This window comes from Hylobates moloch, unplaced genomic scaffold, assembly GCF_009828535.3.
Source record: "Hylobates moloch isolate HMO894 unplaced genomic scaffold, HMol_V3 SCAFFOLD_3, whole genome shotgun sequence".
Lineage (NCBI taxonomy): Eukaryota > Metazoa > Chordata > Mammalia > Primates > Hylobatidae > Hylobates > Hylobates moloch.
Genome location: NW_026652278.1, coordinates 71,897,840 through 71,919,817, shown reverse-complemented (window position 1 = coordinate 71,919,817; position 21,978 = coordinate 71,897,840). Strand labels below are relative to the sequence as shown.

At 45.2% G+C, this 21,978-nt stretch overlaps 1 protein-coding gene and 1 long non-coding RNA gene across 32 annotated transcripts in view; one reads left to right on the top strand and one right to left on the bottom strand.

The window, feature by feature from the left end:
* Window positions 1-21,978, top strand: part of KCNMA1 (potassium calcium-activated channel subfamily M alpha 1) — a 775,685-nt gene that overhangs the window by 274,925 nt on the left and 478,782 nt on the right. The gene's annotated exons all lie outside the window — the stretch shown is intronic.
* Window positions 5,997-12,798, bottom strand: LOC131383084 (uncharacterized). Of its 2 annotated transcripts, XR_009212830.1 has the most exons (4): window positions 12,126-12,798; window positions 8,949-9,158; window positions 8,341-8,400; window positions 5,997-7,079 (listed from the first exon to the last, which is right to left on the bottom strand). It is a non-coding gene; the product is annotated as an uncharacterized LOC131383084 (long non-coding RNA). The 2 variants fall into 2 exon arrangements; XR_009212831.1 differs by lacking the exon at window positions 8,949-9,158.

Here is a 21,978-nt window from a genome sequence, read left to right as displayed (position 1 = left end):
CCATGGAAGGGTTTTAAGCAAGGAAGTAATGTAATTCTATTTATTAGGACTAGATGAAGTTGAATTGAATAAAAGGTTACTAAGGGTGCAAATGCCATTTTTATGGGAAGAGCTTATGCACTCACCCTGAGGGCTGGCATAAGGCAAGAGTGGCATTGAGTGTCCTTGGCTCTTCCTGGCTTTGGTCCCTGCTATGGAGCTGGGGACAGGCTCATAGATGCTGCAGCCTCAGTGGCTGCAGATTCTGCCCATCTAAAGCCATGGATTTTCCCATGACCAGGGCCCATTTTGCCATTGGGTCTGAGAATTCCCAGGAGTGGGAATTCAGAAGATGTCAGCTATGTGGCCTGAACTGGAATTCCAACTGGATCATTTCATTCCACTATTGATTGGAAGAGGAACAGTGAAGCTGTGCTGTTAGCTGGAGTAAACTGGAGTTGAGAAACTCACTGTGTATTTTTCAGAAAAAAAATAATTCTTAACAACCTCAAACTACTCTCAATATTGTAAGTCACCTTGACAGCACAAGGACTTGAATGGTTTGCCTGGAGGGCTAACGATCTTGGCTCTCCCAGGTGCCTGTCCCCATTGGGAGACGGTGCAAGCTAAGCCAGCTGTGCATCTCTCCTATTATATCATGGACCAGGGGACCATAGACATTTTGAAAGGGAATGTATCTGCCTCTCTCACACTTCAGCCTGCTTGTGGGATGGCTTGGCCCAGACAGCAGCAGGCACTATGTCTTTTCTAAATGTTCTTTCTCTTGATATAAGCAAGCGGTCCGTGGAGAGATTTATCAGAGGCCCTTGTGATGGATGCATGTCTTCTTATAAGCTGATATTCCAGGGGAGAGTCCCTTCTAAACAAGAGAGGGAACTGAAGGCAGACTGGCAGCAGTTCTAGTGTCCTACAAGGCTGTGGCTCGTCCTGTGAGCTGGACGGCCGGGTCTGAGGCAGGACGTCAGGCAGGGCCATGCTGAGAGCATCTCACATTTATTGAGAGCCTGCTGTCCTCTGGGCACTGTGTTTTCCTCTTGCCATCCCATTTATCCCTCCAGTCATGCTCCGCTTTGTGGATGGAGCAGTTGAGACTCAAAGGGGTTACATAAAGCACCCAAAGACATATGGGCAGGAAGTGACAGAACCTGGATTTGAATGCAAATCTTTCTGGCTGTTTCCATATTGTCTCACAGCCTATCCCAGCATCGTGTGTGTGTGGGGGGTGGGGGGGGAATGGGGGGTGGGGGTGGGTGTTTAGGGATGCCCTCTTCCTAAGGATGTGTCCTGGGGCTAAGTCATTGTTCTTGGGGGTGCAGGGAAGGGACAGCGGATCGAGAGGGTCTCAGTTTGCCTCTGGCCTGTCAGTGGGCCACCTTCCTCTCCTCTGTGATGCAGGGGCAGTGTGACCGCCTTGCCAGCCTGTCCTCCTCCAGCCTGCTGGGAGCCTCGCATGAGACAACCGATCTGAAAGCTCCTCAGGGAGGACACAGCGCAGGAGAGGCAGCTGAGGCTCTAAGGGCAGCTGTGACCAACTGCCAGCAGCCACTGAGGGAGACCCCAGGCCTGGCACGGCTACAAATGGGCTCAGCTCCAAGGGAACAGAGAATTGGGCCACATTTGCCTGGGCTGGGTCAGAAATGGCAGTTCCTGAGCCCATGTCACCAGCTCCCATTTGCACGGCTGAGGAGGTGCCTGGGCTTGCTGTGCACTGCCTGGCTTTCATCCCCGCTTTTTAAGGCACACATCAGCCTGGGCAGCTCTTGACCCACAAGGTGGACTCTTCTGGGCCAGCCGCAGGCAGTGGCCACCCTGTCCTGCCAGGCCACAGAAAGGCCCTGGGCCACTCCCAACTGGAGCCAGTGCTCCTGGAGAGAGCAGTGACCTGGACCAGCAGCCCTGCGGATCCCCTCTTGCTCTTGCACTCGCCTCCTCCTTGCAGTGACTCTGCAGTGGGAGTGGGAGGTGTCAGAGCAATTAGGCGGAAACTCCTTTCATGCACCTCTAATTTTCGAGCTCTCTGAATCTCATTAGTTCCCAGGCTTTCCTGCTCTGCCCTCCTGTTCTTTGCTCGCAGCAAATCCTAGGAGCAGCCAGTCACCCTGTTGCTGGCGGTGATGATGAGATCCCAGGCCGGTGGCACAGAGGCCTCCCTGGGAGGAAGTCCCCTGTTTGGGCACCCAGCATTGTTCAGGGCCTCCTCTAGTCCTGTTCTACTTTAGGCCTTACCTTCTCATTTCTGTCTGCTGGAGCAAAAGGCTCTGAATTCAGAGTTGGGAATTCTCAGGCCTGGTCTGAGATTTGTCTACCCTGATGATGATGACGATCATGATAATACTACACTAATAGTAGTTAAAAGAGTTACCATTTACCAATTGCCTATTCTGTATTAGGAGCAATTTAAACCTCATCACATCTAATTCTAACAACAGCCCCACAAGACAAGCATTATAGTCCTTTCATAGATGAGAACATCTATGCTTAGAGATTAAGTGACTTTCTCAGACTCAAACAGCTGGAAGGTGACTGAGCTGAGGTTTGTATCCATGTCTTGATGACTAAGCCCAGCTGTGTCCACCAGGGCACCTTGACCTAGTACTTCTGGGAGCCCCAGGGTCACTCATTCAGAGGCTCCCAGAGCTGCCAGGACCCCAGATCATTGCGGCTCCCTCATCCTGGCAGTGAGGAGGCTCAGGCCTCTGTGCTAGTGCCCCACTCCTTGATTCTACCCATCCCTCCCTCCCTGTGGCCTGCAGACATTCCGACTGCTACTTCGTTTCAACCAGAGCACCTCTTCTGGGCTGAGTGCTGTGGAAAGGGCCAGATAGGAAGGGAGACTCAAAGTAGCTTAACTCAGTTTCTCCCTGGAGTTTCCCTTTGGAGACCCTAGAAACACATCTGGGAAGTGAATGGGAAGATGAGAAGTAAGCAAAATTGGGAAGAGTGAAGGCCTTGGAAGTGCAGAGGATGCCGGTCACTCCAGGTGCTCTGGGGAGTATTTCTGTTTAGAGTGGCATGCGGAGTGAGTGCTCTCCTAGCACTGCAGGGGTCCAGGCAGAGTGCGACTCTGCTAGACTCAACTCTTTCTTCTTCTCTGAAGGAATCAGAGACTGAAACAAGGATGGCTTCATCAGTTTGGCCATAGCCTGGAAAGACTGGGAAACCCAGCAGCTCTCTGGCCCCTGGGCTCACAGAAGACACAGTTCTTGGAAGTGGTCATCCCTGCCTGCGATGACTGACCTGCCTCTTGCCAGGCTTCCATCCTTGCTTCAAGGCCTGCTAATCATCAGCTCCACTGGGAGATCTTTGCAGGCTGCCCTGGAATCATAGCTCCAGGCCTTTGTTCTAGAACATCTATTGCATTGTATTGTACCTATTGCTTTATATGTTTTTCTTCCTTTTCTCCAAGACAAGAATGTGCACTCATTTAAGCCTGGGATGGCCTCTTCTTATGTGCATATTCAGTTCCAAGAAATATTTAAACTATCACTAGCATAATTCAGCATCCATAATGAGTTTATACTCTTGTGTATTGAGATCAGATGACTTTTCCTGTCTTTGTGGTTCATATTATTAATATTTTTCTTTTATCGCTTTGCTCTGCTTAGTTCTTTTTTTTTATATCTTTGCCTCTCACCCCCCTTTTCTGCCCTGGCATTTGTTTGTTCTTTCAGCAAATGTCCACTGGGCACCTACTGTGTGCCAGGCACTGTTCTAGGTGCTGGGGATACAGAAATGAACAGGAAAATTGATTGGCTCATTTATTTGAAAGCACAGAATTAGGGTTGACTCAGGGTGAAGCTTGATCCACTGGCTCAACAGTGTCACCCCCAGAGCTCCCATCTCTGTGGGCACTCACCCTGTGGGTTAACTGAGTCTTTGGGGTGCCATTTCCTGGACATGCCTCAAGACTTCCCTGAATGAATGGTTCATCTGGTAATGAATGAGGCCACACAGGCTCCCTCATACTTGTCCCTGGTGTGGGAGCTGCCTTCTAAGGTTTCATAATGAGAACATGCTTTTTTAGGGGAGCAGGTGTGTGGTAGACTCTGGACTCCTACGCTGCTGTCTTCTGATTATTCCCAGAGAACTGCACCTCTCCGCTCTGGTTGGTCTGAGGCTGTTTTTGTCACCCCACAGGCCTGTGTTGTTTGTTCCTAAAGCAGAGAGACATCTGTCATCCTCACTGAGCCCTGACAGATGCCACATTCAAAGACCCAGCACATGAAGCAGCAGCGGTGGCAGCACTGTCATTGCGGCGCTCACACATGCACACCAACACACTCGTTTCTTCTTCCTGGCAGGCAAACCTTCCTGCCCCTCCCCGCCAACCCATGCTTCCATGCCTACGAGAATCAAAAGAGGGTAACAGCGGAACTGCAGGCCCGAAGCACTTGCTGGACAGTGGGGACACCTCTGGGTTGAGGGGACAGGGTTAAATGGCGTAGAACAGGAAGAATATTCCTCCTCCTGGGTGTGAACGAGTCTCCTTTGATCTCTGCAGGAAGTGCCTTACCCAGCCCCTGTTACCTTTAGGAGGAAGAACTTGAGGAAATGGTGTGGGCACATGCACAAAATATGGGGCTTACTTTTAGCATGAAGGGGAAACTGAGGATGCCCAGCTCATTGTGTAAGAGAGTGAAGGTTTGACCGAGGGTGGCTTCTAAAGCAAAACTTAGACAGATGACGATAGGGATGAGGTGGCAGGATCAGAAGACAAAGAAGAACCAGGCACGGATTCACTCGTACTTGTAGGAGGACCTTGGACATATTTTATGTAATACAGAACATTTCCTCTTTTAGGATTGTAAGTAATATCATGGTAGATGTTACTGGAAATTTTATCACTCCCACCCTGTGGGTCTTAGCAGGAATCATCCCGAATGGTGTTGGTGGACTTGTTTTGGAGAAGTCTGTGTTGAGGGCAGGGGTGGTAGGACTTCGTGTTCAACTTGGCAGGCTCCTGGAGGGAGAGAGTGGCCTGGGACAGGCATTAGAGGGTCAGGCCCTCTGGGCTTAAAAGAGAAAAAGGAAGAGGGGAATGTCTTGGAGAAGGAGGGGCCAATCACTTGTTAGGTCCTAGGCAGTGTCTTGGTGCCATGTATTAGAAGGGAGGTAGAGGGAGCGGGGAGGTATCAGCCTGTAGACAACATCCTGTTCTAATGGGTGGGTGTGAGAAGGTGCGGGAGATGCTTTGAGACATATTTAATCATATCTCCTGCAGACAAGTCAGTGAATCCCACTCTACCATGTAGGCTTATCAAAGGACACTAGCAGAAAAAGACTGGTCTAATCCTGAGAGTTTCCTTGGAGGACTTCCTCTTAGTGTAGCCCCACCTAAGGCTCTGGGATGTTGGAGAACAGCCGGAGAGAGAGAGGACCTGTTCTGTGGCTCTCAGCTAGGTTGCAGGAGTCTTGGGGGTGGGACAGGGGATTCTCAGCTGATCTTCCCTGCTTTTCCTTAATATCCCCCACTGCTTGAAGGAGCTGTTCCACTTGTATCTTTTTCTTTTATTGTGCTTTGGCTCAAATATTTATTTGGAAAAAGTCCTCAAGAACTAAAACCTTTCTTTGTATCTTGAATCAGATCATTTGCAAGTTCCCTCTGACTGTAAGCTGATTTTGTGACTTGGTGTTCCTGAGACCCCCAGTCCACTTCATCTCATCTTTGATTTTTAAGCCATTCTATCTTTCTTAAGCTGACATTTGAATTCCTAGGTGGTTCTTTCTGCATTTCACCAGCTTACAGTTGTGACTCACCCTCCTCATGTTGTTTTAAGTCATGAAGAGAATCTGAATCCAGCAGGAAAACTGAGAGCCATCTTCATAACAGTGAAAGTTTCTGGAACCTATAAAACATCAATTTGTATATAGAAACTGAAGTTTAAGAAAGACAAGCTTTTCTCTTAAATTATTGTGTCTCATGGGAAATTTAATTTTTTAAATAAATCACATATTCCAATAAAGCAGAAAGCTTTGCTAGATACACAGTGAAGATGTTTGCTTTAAAAATTGTTCTTTATTCAGCTAGAGAGGAACCAGGGGAATACAGGAAGATAAAAAGTGCTGAATGGAATATACAAGACAAGGTTTTGAAATCAAGGCTAAATTAATCATCTCTCCTTTCCAGTGGGCTATATCTAAGCAGAGGCTGGCAGATCCTCTCTGACTGTCAGATTTGACTCTGTTATTCTCTACCAGAGGATGCTACCAGAATGACTGTCCCAGGGTCCCTGGGTGCCCGGATCTGTTAACCGATGGAAATCTTCACCTGAGGGAGTGCATGTATCTTCAGGGATCTCTTGCATGCAAGTGAGACAACTATGGTTCAAGCTGCTTAAGAACCAAAAAAATGGGGATGGGAATTTGATGGCTTGGGTAACTGAAAAGCTTAGGGTTAGGCTTCTCTTCAGGCTTAGCTGATTCCCGGCACTCAAATGATGTCCTTCAGTCTCTTGCTGTCACTGGTTCACTCCATTTCCTTTTCCATCTCTTACCTCTGTTTTCTTCTGTGTTGGTTTTATACTTGGGCAGCCTTCTTTTATGTGGATTTCCATAACAGAATCAATTGCATATCATATTGGCTTCTTAGCGTTGGCTTTCAATAGAAAGATAGATTCTCTTTTATATATAGACATACAGTAGTTCCAGCAAAAGTCCTAGAACTCACTCTCATTGGATCAGGTTGGTTGGCATGTTGCTTCTGAACCAATCACCACGGCCAGGAAGATAGGTCTCGTAGTCTTACTGAGCAAACCTGGGTGGATATCACTCCTGGAGATGGAAGGTGTAGGTGGTGGCATTCTTAAAACAGAGGGATTGAGAGTGGGGAATAGGGCATACCAGAAGGGGCAATGAATGCTAGTCAGGTAAAGATAATAGCTATCCATGATATGGTTTGGTTGGGTAGATTTGAGGGACCAGACCTGGGGTGACCCATGTTTGCCCAGCTGATCCCATTGGGTGATTTCTTCCTGTTTGATTTCCTGCAAGGTACCTCAGTTGTTCCATGATCCTCCTGCCATCTTGCTCCTGGATGTTGAAAGGCCATACGGTGTCTAATTTACCAACACAGACCTGATCTAGAAAGCAAAGACAAGTTCTATGCCCACACTTTTCCAACTGTAGATTTAAGAAGTTATTTCTATCCTCCAGGCTTAATTTTTGGCTATCAATATTGAGCTAAAGACTATTGAAGATTTATAAAATTATGTATCAATTTAATTTTACTATAATTAAACACATTTTAATGAAATTCCTGTAGCTTCCGTTATTGATATTTTTCACAACAATCCTCTGAGATATACAATTAGCCCTATTTTACAGGAGAGAAAACAGGGTAAGAATGGTAAAGAACTTGTTAAAGGCCATGCAACCTGGAGAATCCAGCATCTATGTGCTTGTGCTGGGTTTGATGCATATAGGGATGAATAAGACATTCTCTGCCCTTGAGCTGTATGTAATTGCTCTGTGTTTATAGTTACATAAAAGAATGAGTAATATGCCTCTATGGAAATAAAACAGAAGGAAGTGATTAATTTTACGTAAATGTAGTCTAGGAGACAGAAGGGACATTAGAGATGGGTCTTGATGAGTGAGTAGGAGTTTCCCACGTGGATGTTGTGTACAGGGAGTCTGTTTTTTCACTGAGTAATGTGTGAGTTTTCTATGAGATGGAGCTGCCAGTTTCAGGAAATGTAATGTCACCCTTGACTCTGCCTCCTCCTTTTACCAGAGGGATGGCCACAGAGATCTGCATTCGTATTAGTTTAGGTGCTTTCATTTGCAAAGACTAGAGCTCCTAACACAAATAGGCTTAAATAATAAAGGGGATGTATTGTCTTATCTAATTGAAAAGCACAGAATTAGGGCTGACTTAAGGCCAAGCTTGATCTGTTGGCTCAACAATATCACCAAGGATCTGGCTTCTTTCCAACTCTCCGTTCTGTCTTATGCTATCTTTCATATCCTTTGGTATCTTTATCAAAGGCTGGCACCTTTTAGGCCCTAATATGACTGAAGGAGCTCCTGGGGCTAGATGCTTCCTTCATCATGCCCAACAGGAAGGAAATGGCATCATTTCCAGGCACTCTCAGCAAGACCTGAGAGTCACTCTGATTGGACTGGCTTAGGTCACATGCCCATCCCTGAACCCATCACTGCTGCCATGGGACAGAGAACATTGATAAAGTTGATTTCCCTGAAGCCACATGGATCCCCAGATGGAATTTTGCGACTGATGGAAAGAGGAAGTGGACAACGGATGCTGTATTAGTCCGTTTTCACACTGCTGATAAAGACATACCTGAGACTGCGAAGAAAAAGAGGTTTAATTGGACTTACAGTTCCACATGGCTGGGGAGGCCTCAGAATCACAGTGGGAGGCGAAAGGCACTTCTTTACCTAACAGCAGCAAGATAAAAATGAGGAGGATGCAAAAGTGGAAACCCTTGATAAAATCATCAGATCTCATGAGATTTATTTGCTACCATGAGAACAGTATGGGGGAACCACCCCGTGATTCAAATTATCTCCCATGGGATCCCTCCCACAATACATGGGAATTATGGGAGTAAAATTCAAGACCAGATTTGGGTGGGGACACAGAGCCAAACCATATCAAATGCTCAGAAGGCATTTGTGTTGGTAAGGCATCAAAGAAATGTTTACCAGAGCACAGAAGTTTGCATAGTCTCTCTTTTTTGGGCAGCAAAGGTTCTATATAGCTCCAAGACATAATCTTTGATGCTCAGTCTGTGACAACTCAAATTCTAGGCCTTTCCTTGAATAATTCAGCCACTGAACTACCTTTTGCTTCCCTCTGTAGTCTCTTCTTAGTTAGTACTCTGGACAAACTTGCTTTGACTTTGTCCAAAGACACCCATTCTTTATTAGTATATGACAAATTTTGTGGACAGAGAAGAGTGCTATGGGCATGATGGCATACTTACCACACAGAATGATTTAGAACTTTGTAGCAACTAATGTCCTAGGCCTTTTCCAGAGCTGCTTTCTTCAAAGGGGGCAACAGACTTGCTGCCGCATTTTCTAAAGCTCTTCCTAACCTCCAAAACAGCTTCTTTTCTTTCTGCTGAGGAAGCTAAATTTACTTGCAGTCCTCAAATGGTGAAAAAAAGGGGAGCCTCCCCAGATGTCTCACACTGATAGGAGGAAGAAATATCCAAAGCCATTAGCCAGTGGTGACAGTGTGTGAATTATAATGGACGCAGGGTGGCTGGAGAAAAGACTGAGTGGTTGGAGACAGGCAGGCAGGCCTGAGTTTCAAATCCTTACCCTGTCACTTTCAGCACTTTGGGATGCTGAGGCAGGCAGATCACGAGGTCAAGAGATCGAGACCATCATGGCCAACATGGTGAAACCCTGTCTCTACTAAAAATACAAAAATTAGCTGGGTGTGGTGGCACTCACCTGTAGTCCCAGCTACTTGGGAGGCTGAGGCAGGAGAATCGCTTGAACCCAGGAGGTAGAGGTTGCAGTTAGCCGAGATCGCACCACTGCACTCCAGCCTGGGTGACAGAGCGAGACTCCATCCCCCCCCCCCCCCCCCCCCCCCCCAAAAAAAAAAAAAGAGGCAGGATGCCATGGGGTTGAAGAAAACAGGCCCTGTAGCCAGGCTGCCTGAGTCTGAATCCTGGCTCTACTGTTCACCAACTGTGCCTGCGTTCATGTCCCAGCTCTTCCATTGACTAAGCCTAGATCAAGAAATAATCACTGAGTTCTAATCTGTCATTCAGGTAATTGCATTCTTATGTTTCCTTTTGTCATTTGGCCTTCCAACTTAGTTGGGATGATGGTGGCTGTCACTTTACCTCTTTGGCCTCAATTGTTTCATCTGTAACATATTGACAAGTAATGTCCATATTATAGGTTGTTGCAAGGATTAATCCTCATTTAACTCATTTACAAGTTTTCTGCATAGTATGTATGTATATTATATATACCTTCATCTATATGGAAAACACTTGTGACAGCATCTAGTAAGCACGAATGACATGGATAGATAGATAATATCTTATAGGGTTGCTGTAAGCCCTAGAGACTTTGCATGTATATTGTCTGGCAATAGCAGACACTGAATAAATCTTAGCCATTATTAATAATTATTATGTTGATTGAACTGTTTAATAATAATGTGATTCATTGAAATAGAGCTTTATAGTTTCTGGAGTTCTTGCTGCCAGTATGATCCTTCTTAAGCCCTACAACCACTCAGTGATGGGGCTCCTATTCCTCTGTCCAGTGGCTCTCAGGGAAGGGTTGGATGCCTTTCCAGGGTCTCCTGGCCAGGTGGTCATTAGCAGGACCAGGGTGTGAACCATAGTGAGGAGCTTCCCAGTCCAAGGCTTATTCCACATCCTCTCTTCCCCCATTCTAAAGGCCTCCCAGCCATTTGTCACAGCCTCATTTGAAATGCCTGTGCTTCTCATCTGTAATATCCTGATTGTCCCGTTAATCTCCTTTAAGCTTCATGAAAAATACAAGGGGCTGGATCAGGAAATAGTCACCAAGTTCTAATTTTGCATTCAGGGGATTGTCTTCCATGGACGTGAAGAGACTGATGTTTCCCATTTGGCCTTTGCCTTTCCAACTAAGTTGGGGAGAGCTGTCACTTTCTGAATTATCAACCAGTTTACAAGGTGGCATCTATATTTTGCCTCTAATGTGTCTGTACTTTTGTTGCTTCTCTATCTTCATACCCTCCTCTCCCTAGTAGATGTTTTACAGTACTGCCCAGACGGAGGTGGTAAGAAATTTCTTTTGATAAAGCCTTAAAAGCTTAAAACTTCCAGTCACTTCCTTTTGCATATTCCTTAGACCCTGACCATAGGCCAGTGCTCACTACAGAAGGAGCAGTGTTTGTTTTGTTAACGCGTGTGCACACACACACACACACACACACCATACTCCAAGGTCCCAAATTTTAGACTTAGTTCACTGTTTTATATGGTAGCCACTAGACACGAGTGGTTGTTTAAATTTAAATGAAATTACAGGTTCAGTTTCTCTTTGCATTAGCCACATTTTGAGTACTCAATAGCTACGTGTAGTTAATGGCTACCATATTGGGCAGCACAGATAAAGAACATTTCCATCAATCACAAAGTCATATGGGACAACATTTACCATAAAGGGGAAAGGGAGCAGGAATGGGCACGAGTGTAGTGTTCAGTTAAGTAGCATCACGGGCCAACAGATGTGAGGTAGTCCTCTTAACTCTCTGCATGTATTTCCTCTGTGATTTCTAAAGGACCACTAACAAGGAGAAATAAGAAACTGTTGTTTTCTGATCCAACACCAGCATGCAATGAAAGTAGGATATTTTTCATTGTATAGAGAACTGTCAATGCGTATTTTGTTATCTGATTTGAACCCTGCATGTGGACAGCACATTTCACGTGTTTTAGCCCATTGGTGGCTGGCACAGGTGTGGCCAGAAAGCCAGCATAGGATCTTGTTTATGTTTAAGAGAGAAGTTCAGGAAGACTATTCAGGCACATTGTCTGACAAGTCTAGCACTGGTCAAACCCTCATAAATATTCCTGTCCAATCTGAACTTGAAATGTTCTTGTTGTGGACACCTTTGGTGAGCCAGTCTCCTTGAGGACAATCCAGTCTACTAGTTTAGCTTCAAAAAGCATGCACTAGAAACAATTAGAAGAACAGGGTTGCTTTTAAAGCTATCAGGATGGTGTTTGCTGTTGTTTTGTTGTTAAGTATCAATGGGTTACTCAATAGTAATAGATCTAAAGAGATGAACATTGTTATATGAATATTGCAAGAAATCTGTGGATCTCTTGGGGACCCTCCAGACCTAGTTTTGAGAATGATTTATATAAGCAATTTGCAGAGTCTAATTCATATACTCAGACTAGGGTTCTGAATTCTTTCCCCCTTGGGAGGAAGGAAAAACAGAGGATAATATTGGTTATCTGGGGTAATAAGAAAGCAAGGGGCAGACTACAGCTGCCCTAAGATCTGAGATCTGAGTGACAGAGCCTAGTTCAGGGAAGGGCTGACATGCTGCTGAAATGGGCTTATCCAGTCACACTCAGAGCTCTAGTGAGTATCAGGGTCATTGTGTTCTAAATCATCTGTGGCCAGCTTACCAAACAGGCTGGAGTCTGGCAGAGAATATCTATAGAATTTTCCACAAATCAGAAATTCTGGTCTTCCACAAGGATAAACTTCCCCAAATATCCTGGTAGTCTTGAGTTAATTGTGGCTTCCTGGGAGTTTCTGTCCTTGGTGAGGGTCATATTTTCATTGTCCCTTGAACTTTAGTCTTCTCAGAGTTAACTGGTAACATTAAAATGAGCATGTCTTCACTTCTGTCACGAAGCTCTTAAAAAATTTATAATACTCTAAACATATCACAGTAATAAAAGCAATAATATCTCTTTACATTGTTGCAGTCTTTTGGATAAAGTCCCCTGAAAGTATTGTCCTGGTAGTTTTCAAACTTTTTTCTTTGATCTTTCAGAATCTTTGTTCAAATGACATCTTGGCTAGACTCCAACATATAGCACAGATAAAGATGGAGTTGTGACTGCAGAGAGAGAAAGGGTGGAGCCCAGCTCACTGGACCTCTGCCTCCACCCCCAAACCACCCCCTAGCCTTTGAGTCAACCACTGAGTCACTGGTGAGCAATCCCTGTGGTTGCCCAGTGCATCATCCCACTAACTCCTCATAATCACCAGGCATGATTGTGAGGTCATCACAGTGACTTGGTGTGCCCCTGGAGGTAGGAAGGCAGCTGAAGAGGGGAGGGAGACACCCCCCACACCAACCCCCATACGAGGATGGTCTGTGGTGATATGCATGCAGGGGAAGGGACTTATCCAAGGTCCCTGATAGGTAGAGACTGGAATTTTGGCAGTGTCTTTTCTAGAGTAGAACAAATTTGTCAGTTGAATTTGCTGTAGTTCTCTGAAGGTTTCTTTGGCCACATTAAAATTTTTGAGCCCTGGCATCCATGTAGGCCAACTTCAAAATGGCTGTGTGCTCCACTCAGAGATTCTGCCGTGAAGACCGGCAGGAGATTTTTTAGCCTATTCTGAACTCCAACTGTTTCAGTTCCTCTTGCTTTCCAGAGGTGTGAGCACCTGGAAGCCCCTGCTCTGGTCTACACCCCAGGCTCAAGATTCATCCTGCTCACTCAGCCACTCATGCTAGAGAGATAAAACTAGAAGTGTCAGCAGGTGCATTTGATTCTTGCACAAGAAATAGTTACCCTCCAAAGACTTGTTCATTCTTGTGCCTGTAAAGTGTGGTGTGCCCTATGCATCAGTATTCTTGCCTATGAAATGGGCATATAGGCTGGGCACAGTGGATCATGCTTATAATCCCAGCACTTTGGGAGGCCGTGGCCGGTGGATCACCTGAGGTGAGGAGTTTGTGACCAGCCTGGTCAACAAGCAGGAGAATCACTTGAGCCTGGGAGGCAGAGGTTGTGGTGAGCTGAGCCGAGATCGCACCACTATACTCCAGGCTGGGTGACAGAGCGAGACTCCAAAAAGAAGAAGAAATGGGCATATAAATAGATTTGCATAAGACTCACTGGAAGTTTAGAGCTCTTTAAAAAAATGAACAACAACAAGTTTTTCCAAATAAATGTTGATTCTGGGCCTGGAAAGTTTGAGTGGCTGGCTTCTCAGAGACAGTTACTGCCATCCATGCTCTTTAAAGTTCCATTGCTCTTATTCTAAGCTTGAAATCAAAGAAACCAAAGCTGTGGTTTCTTGTCTGACCTTGGCTGATGATTTTCTGATTGACTCTAGATGCAAAAGAACTGCTGATAAGTTTCTTATAGGGGAAAAAAGATGATGGGGAGAAAAGGAACTGAGTTCATTTCCTAACCTCAGTTTCCCTGCTTACTCACCCAGTGGGTTGGGAGCCATTTGCTGGGTCTGAGTTTCTATAATCACCATAGAAATGGAAGTAATATTATCCTTTTGCCCCATCAATGGGAGGATGGAGGAATGTCTTAGTCTGTTTGGCCTGCTATAACAAGATACCATAAACTCGGGGGGCTGATAAGCACATTTATTTCTCACAGTTCTGGAGGCTGGAAAGTTCAAGGTCAAGACACCAGCAGATTTGGTGTCTGGTGAGGGCCTGCTGTCTCGTTCATAGATGGCACTTTCTTGCTGTGTCCTCACATGGTGGAAGGGGCAAAGCAGCTCTCTGGAGCCTCTTTTATAAGGGCATGAATCTCATTCATGAGAGCTCTGTCTCCATGACATTATCACCTCCCAAAGGCTCCATCTCTTATTATAATTACATTGGTGATGAGGTTTCAACGTATGAATTGGGGGTGGGCAGGTATAAACACTCAGACCATAGCAAGGAGAATTCAGGGACTGCATTAAGAAAGTAAGTTGCTAAGCAAAGGGACTCATCTTCAAAGTCCAATACAATCTTTATAATCTTACGAAAAGCTTTCCTGGTTTTAGAATTAGCTCCAAGGAATTTGGCACTAGATTTTAGATTTGCTCAGAGAAAGAGTGTGAGAGGGAAAGGGATGTGGCTTTTGTGAGGAATTCCAGCACCTTCCTTTGCAAACATATGCCCTAAAGAACAGTGGCAGCCTATCCTCAGGACAGAAGCACTTAATTTTGTCTAATTGTGTCAATTTCTAGGAGTCATTGGGAAATTCAGCAGCTAATGAAGATGGCCCTGTTCTGTCAGGTCCCTATTGGAATATTTAAAATTCTGTTTTCCATACTTATCAGCTAAAAGAATTACAGAAATATATTTCTGGATCCTGTGGGGAATAAGAGCAGAAATATACAAACCTTCTTCTTTCAATACGGATACCAGCAGCCCAAGTGAATGTCACAGCTGTGTTAAAGACTACTGATTCCAGTAGGTTCTGGGCTGGGTCTCAGCTTCCCAGGACTGTTCCAGGCTGACCTCCTTTCCCTGGTTCTATCTTTTTTTGGGACTTCTGTGGGCTTTCATTAAGCATGTGGCTTGCGGGTGTCCAGGTCTGCAGGCAGACACACCTCTCCTGATCTGAATCAGAGAACAAAAGATATAGGATCGAAGACAATGGGCTCTTCACTTTTGATTTCTCTCTTCTTTTGTTTTTACTTTGTGTTTCCAACAGCCAATGGAAGGCTGTTCTATTTAGAGTAAATGACTCAGACTTGGTGCATCTCGAATCGTATGTCAGAGCACACTGTTGCCCCTCAAAGCCCAGGAAAGGCTGCATGCTCTGTCTCCCTCTTGATGGTTTCCTCGTATTTACATATTAAAGACCATGGATGTCCTGTAGTAAAGGGGTTAGCTTGCCTCGGTTTATCCCAGTGATTCTAGTGAAACTAAAATGCTTGTTTCTATGGGGCACAGTCCAGATGTGTTGTTCACTTGGATTGACCAATCCTTTCAATAAAGTTTTGGTGCAACTACGTGAATTGCAAGTTTTTAGCATTTAGTTTTGTGACCTTGAGCAAGTCACCTAATCATTACATGCCTCAGTTTCCTCATCTGTAAGAGGGAATAATAAAAAGCATCTACTTCATAGGGTTGCATTGAGGATTAAGTGCTTTAATTAAGGTTTTAGTACAGTTTCTGAAATATAATGTATTCTATATATGGTAGCTATTATTGTTAGTATCCATTATTATTTGCTGAAAGCTTTTAACACCATGCTGAGTGTTGGTACTGTCTTCTTATCATGTCATAGAGCATGGGGTAGTATAAGAATCCTACCTTAGGTCAAAGGTCACAAAGCCCTATTGTTTTATTCCCGATAGTCTTACAGGGAAGATGCTGTTGTCCTTGTCTTATGGAGGAAGGAGGTGAAGCACACCCGAGCGGTAAAGAGGCCCCGGGTCACACAGCACATACAGGAGTCAAACCCTGGCCTCTGGCTCTAAGCCTGCCATCCCCAAGCATCTCTCTAAAGCTGCTTGTCAACCAGCCTCAGACAGGGGCCCACAGACATGAACCTCATCTCAGCATTGGTAGGAGGCACCTTCCACTTGGATTCTCTTCCTGTGGTTAAGAGAGTCATGAGTTCCAATCCTAATTTCACTCATCTCTACCTCCTTGCCTTTGTGCAGGTTACTTAACTTTTCTGACCATCAGTCTTCTCTGTTATAACATAGGGATGGTAACACCTATTTCTTATGCATGCAGTGATGCTTAATGACATAACATAGGTGGGGTTCATGCACAAGGCCTGGTATATGATGAGTGCTGGTAAATCTTAGCTCCCAGTGACACTGTATCAGGCTTTCTGCTAGGGTGCTTTACGCAAACGATCTCATGTAATCCTCACAACACATCAGGATATTGGTACTCTTCATTTTACAGATGGGGAAACTGAGGCTCTGTGGGATTAGGGGACTCACCCAAGGTCATAAAGCCAGATTGTGACATTGAGATTCAAACCTTGGCAATCTTACTTTCTGGAAACACTTTCCCCCTTCCTCTTCTTTAGACCCACATGCAGGCTGCTTGCAGACTCTGTGCTTGGCCATGTTTCTTGATCAGTAGGGCAGTCGGACAATGGGCATTTTAATCATGTTTATGCTGGACAGGGCTGTCCCTTGGGCTTGAGGACAATGTTCTTGAACCAGAAGAATATGGCAGAAGTATAATGCCATTTCACCAGGACAGATGCATCAAATTCAGTCTTGGGTCCGGTAATTCTGCCACAGATGGTGGCCCATTGATATGTGCATACTTGGCTGGGGTCAGAGTCTGTGCCAATGTCACAGGACACAGCAACCCCAATGAGTCTGTTTACTTATTTAACAGTCAAGGTGACCAGAGGAGACACTTTCCTACAGGACACAATGAGGAGGTACCCGGCAAGTTTTCCAGCTGATTGGGGGAAGAAACCCAGTGTATTACAGGAAAATGAGAGAGTGCATTTGAATTTGTTTCTAATCTGAATTTTCCATATAAACTCTAGTTAGCAGTTTCAAAACTGTGGATGCACTTCAGCCTAAGGAAGAAAAACAGAACAAATGACCCGAGGTACCAGCTGCAAGACGCTGGAATAGGAGGGAGGGAGGGAAGGCCAGTGAGATGGCAAGATTATTAATACGCTTTTCTTACTAAATTGGCTTTCAGAATCAAGGGGAAGAACCAAGGTGGGTTGTTAAGGGAGTACTGATTTAGATGTGCTGAGCAGTTGAAATGTTTTTGTTTTTCAAACATGAAAGCACTTGGCTTTCCATGATTGGGTTTTAAATTGCTCAGCAAAGCATCACTTGGGGCTAACCTGAGTCTGTGAAGTTCCACAATTCAGGAAGGATGGTTACTGCAGCACTCTTGTGTTTCAAGGTTCATCGTGAAGACTAGCATAGATTCTACTGTTCAATTAAAGCAATGTTTACCATGATATTCCTATTTTCCATGATGCAGTGTCCTGGGAAACATCCCTTTCAGGAAGGTCAGTCAGCACATGAATGTGTCTGAGACTTGGATGGCTCAAGGGGATAGAGCTAGGTGTTACCTGGCAGTTGCAAAAGTGAGAGATGATGACAAGGCCAAGGTAGGCAGGAGAATGGGGATCCCTCATTCCTTTATCCCATCATGATTTATTGAGTACCAACTGTGTCCCAGGCATTGGTCAAGGTTCAAGCACAAAGCTGTGTTCAACGGGTTCAGGTAGAAACATGCACAGTTACATCACAACAGAGTAAACCATGGGAACTGCATGGTGCAGAGTAGTAGGTATTTGCATGGCAGTTGAAGACCTGTGTCAGATGCTTATGCTTCTATAATAACCCAGCTTGGTTCTTTTCCACTTTTAGAGCCAATTAATTAGGAAAAACACTTTCTTCCTTCCCTCTCTGCCATTCTGTGTTGACATTTGTCCCTTGGGTTGATGGGCGGACACAGGTATGAAACCCATAACTTCATCTCTCTGGGATTCAGTTTCTGGGCAGAGTGGACAAGGGAGGCCAGGGTCTTCTAGACCCACCAAGTCAGAAGCATCTCCTCCTCATCTTTGGTTTAATTTTTCTTTTGAAGGTACTCAGTCCATGATTTCAGATTAGGGAGGCACCACCTGGCAAAGGGGGAGCCTGACAATGCAGGGCAGTTCTAAGTACCAGGCTTGGGACCGATGCTATGGAGAGATGGTAGATGGGACTACCCTCAACTGAATAATGTGTGAAGAGAATTTAAGACCATGCCTGACACATAGAGGGTCCAGTGAAAGTTGAAAGCAAATAACCCTGGGAAAGAAGGCAGGAAACCCAAGGAAGCCATTCATTTATTTATTATTCATTCAATCAACAAATATTTCTTAAATATTTACATCAAAAAAGCATGGAACCTCTACCCAAACTCCCTGGGTTCAAATCCTGGCTGTTTTACAATATCTGTATAACCTTGAGCAAGTTACTGAATTATTCCCTGTGCCTCCATTTCTTCATTAGTAACATGGGAATAATCAAAAAGAATAAATGGAGATTGTTATGAAGACTAACACGTGATTGTTATTAGTATCTTTTTGTTCATTTATTTAGCTGTGTCCTTAGTCTGTTGCTTGATTGGTGTGGTGTTGGGGATGTGGCCAACGGAGACAGGCAAGGTCCCCGTCTTTACCCACCTTATATTACAGTAGAAGAGTCAGATTATAAAAAAATAATAAATCAATAAATAATACTTTAAGGTAGTGATAAGTGCTATGCAGGAAACAAGAGAAGATGATCGTGGAGTGAATGATTACTATGGGTGAGGTCCAATGATAGAGAGGACCAGTGAAGAGGGAAGACAGTCAGTCTACACAACGATCATCCTGTTGAAAAATATGAAATACGCAAGTCTTTGGAATTTACCCCCCCCCCAAAAAAAAAACTAAAGAAAGCATTTCTTGAGTTTCCAAGAGAGGCAAGCAGGATGAACCACTAAAAATAAGTACGGTTAAATAAAGATTGATTTTGGGACCAAATAAGCTTCAAGATAATTATTTCTCATGGTAGTGAATCAGTAGGGCTCACAAATGAATTCATCTTTTCATGTTTTCAGTACCCAAGGTCCTTGATGGATGGATTAATCCTCCTTTTCACCTCGCTTCCTTCACCTGATCCCTCACCTCTCAATGAATGGAAATTAAGGGCCATTCATTTGGAAAAGCCTATTAACTCCCTGCTTGTCGACGGCTTACTTTCTACTCAGCCTGGCTGAGTAGCTCGTGAGCCCTCACACAACTCTGCTGTCTCCATTAGTGTCCCTTGTGGGCTGGTGGCCGAGGCAGTTAGGCTTATGAATATTCCAGTTGCTCCTGTAAATTTCCAGCTTCCACTGTTAGGCAGGACATGAGGCGCTAAGAGATGTGCATCACTTCTGGGCTGGGGCAGGGGATGCCTGTGTGTGGTGGTGCAGTCGCCGTCTTCCCTGATGGCACTGAAGAGACTGTGGCTTCCAGGGTTGCGGTGCAAGATGGTGGAGCTTCTGATGCCTAGGCCCATGAGTGGGTAGGTGGAGCAGAGCCCAGGCTGCCTTTGTCTTCATAGGTCTCTAACTTCTTGGCTTCTCAATAGCCTCAATGACTGGTTCCTTCCTGTATTTGGTAGGTGATTGAAAACCTCTTAACACATGAATTATTCAGTCTTGGCTAGGCCTTCTCCTAAACAGTTGTCTCTGGTTCTTAAAGTTACCTTTTCCTCCTCTCTAAAATAACTTCCTTACCTTTTCCTGCCACGGACACTATGACCTCCTGTTTTTTTTTTCTTGATTGTGTTTGGCATTCTCTGAAATTATCTTATTTGTATATTTATATGGGATTTGTGTCTCCTTGCTAGAATATAACTCTTATCTATTTATACTCCACTGTATCCTCAGTGCCTACGGCAGTATCTGGTCGAAAGAGGTACCTGATAAAAATGTGAATGAAATGAATGCCAATAGCCAGGAAGGCACCTCATCCCCCTCCCCTCTGCCACCCCCTTTATCAGGGCTGGGCTGTGTCAGCTCATTGAGGCAGTAGGGAGTATGATTAGGATGATGGACTGCCCCGGCTCAAACACAACTTCCCACCTCTGTGCCTCAATTTCTTTATCTATACAATCAGGACAATGGCAATACCTATCACATGAATTGTTCTTCAGATTAAATGAGTTAATATACATAAAGTCCTCAGAAAATTATCTGATTCATAGTAGGGGCCATGGAGGTATTACCATTGTCAACAGTTACTGGGGAAGCAAAAGGCCTGTCCTCTATCTGGTAACCCCCTGACCCCCTTCAGTCTCTTGAGAACCTGGCCTCAGTGCTCACCTGGGGTCCCTTGGGATCCATTCAGCAAGAAGGTTCAGCCACACCAAGCCCTGTTCCTTAAGCCCAGGAGACATAAATCCACAAAGCCTACAGGAGAGATCCCTGAGGAAAGTGGCTATTCTGGATGGGGCCAGAAGGTTCTTTCTCAAGGTCAAAGCTCTCGGAGACCTGATGAGGCCCTGCCCCTCAAGCTTTTGTCCTTTCCACAGCCCTGTAACATTATTTCCATAATGTTATTAAAAACCAATGTGTGCTGGCCAGATGAGTGACACTTCCCAGTGGTGGGGCTCGGCTCTGCTCCTCCAGGCATGGAGAACTTGTTCAATTATGTGCCACCCCGTGATGGGCCCAATCACAGTACACACATTAGCTTCTGATTATACCCTTGTTGAGTTTCTCTTGACAGGAAGGAAATGAATTTACCTCGTGTCACCTCTGTAGTTTGCAAGCATGCTTGGCTTCTGATAATAGCACCTTTCATGTTTTGTAAGACCAAGGAGAAGCATTCGTGTGGTGGCCAGTCCTTGGTGACCCTTTGTCTCAGCCTGGAGGTGAGCTTGAGCTGACTCTTCATGGGAATGTTTACTCCTGGGGCTCGTAGGAATCTGGCTGGGGGTTGGGTGGTCAGCTGTCCCATAAGGCTGTGGGCCTTGGCCACTGCAGCATGCACATCCCTGAATCCACACTCTTATGGTATCGAGGCCTTGGGCAAATGACTGAATTTCCCTTGACCTTCCCTTCCACCTGTAAAATGGGGACAATGATAGTAGTTATCTCACAGGGTAGGCATCAGATTTAATGAGCTAATAGATGCAAAGCACTTGTATGTGCCTGGCATACAATAAATGCTACACTGTGTTTTTATCATTAAAATTATCTTAATATTATTTTGCTGTTGCTGTTATTATTGCTGTTGTTATTGCTTAGATTGGAACATGTCTTTGCCATTTATAACTGTGTGACCTTGAACATATCACTTAACCCCCATGTGCCATGACATTTGTAAAATGGGGAAAGAGGAGTCTGTTCCTTGGTGCAGCTGCAAGGATGTCAGTGGGTTGGCACAGGAAAAGCCTTTGAAGCAGCATCAGTGCAGGGCAAGTGTTGTGGGTTATTGTTGGTGACTTGCCTCCCTCACCAGAAGGGTCATTTGGGTGCTGTGGAGGCAGAGGGGTCTGTCCACGGTGGGTTAGGATTATGCACATAGGTCTTGCTTTCCATCTGGAACAGTAAGCATCTGAGAGAAGAGTTTGTCCCTGACTATACCAAATTCCAAGTTCTGCCAAGGAATCCTGGGGCAGGCCAGAAAGGGAGGCAGGAATGGAGCCGGTGGTGGACCCAGCGTTTCCTTCCAAAGCTTTTAGACTCAGCTGCTAAAGCCAGTCATGAAGTGGACGTGATTCCTGAGGCAGGGCAGCAGGCCTCTCTCTCACTACCCCCTTCACCAGCCCCAACCTTCAGCAACTTTTCCTGGCAGGAGACCACATCACCATCCCCTCCCCTTCCTATCACAGGCATTTCAGAACACAAGGGGGGACCTGGGGGACCCACGTCTAAGGAACTGTGACTGAGAGCCTGGGAAGGGCTTTCTCTTGACCTGGGAGAGGGAAAATTAGGCAAATTGCTGTGTTTCTCCACTGTAAACCTGAATGGGAATGAGGGAGGAGGGAGAAAAAGCCAGACAAAAATGGAGACACATGCAGAGAGATGGAGAA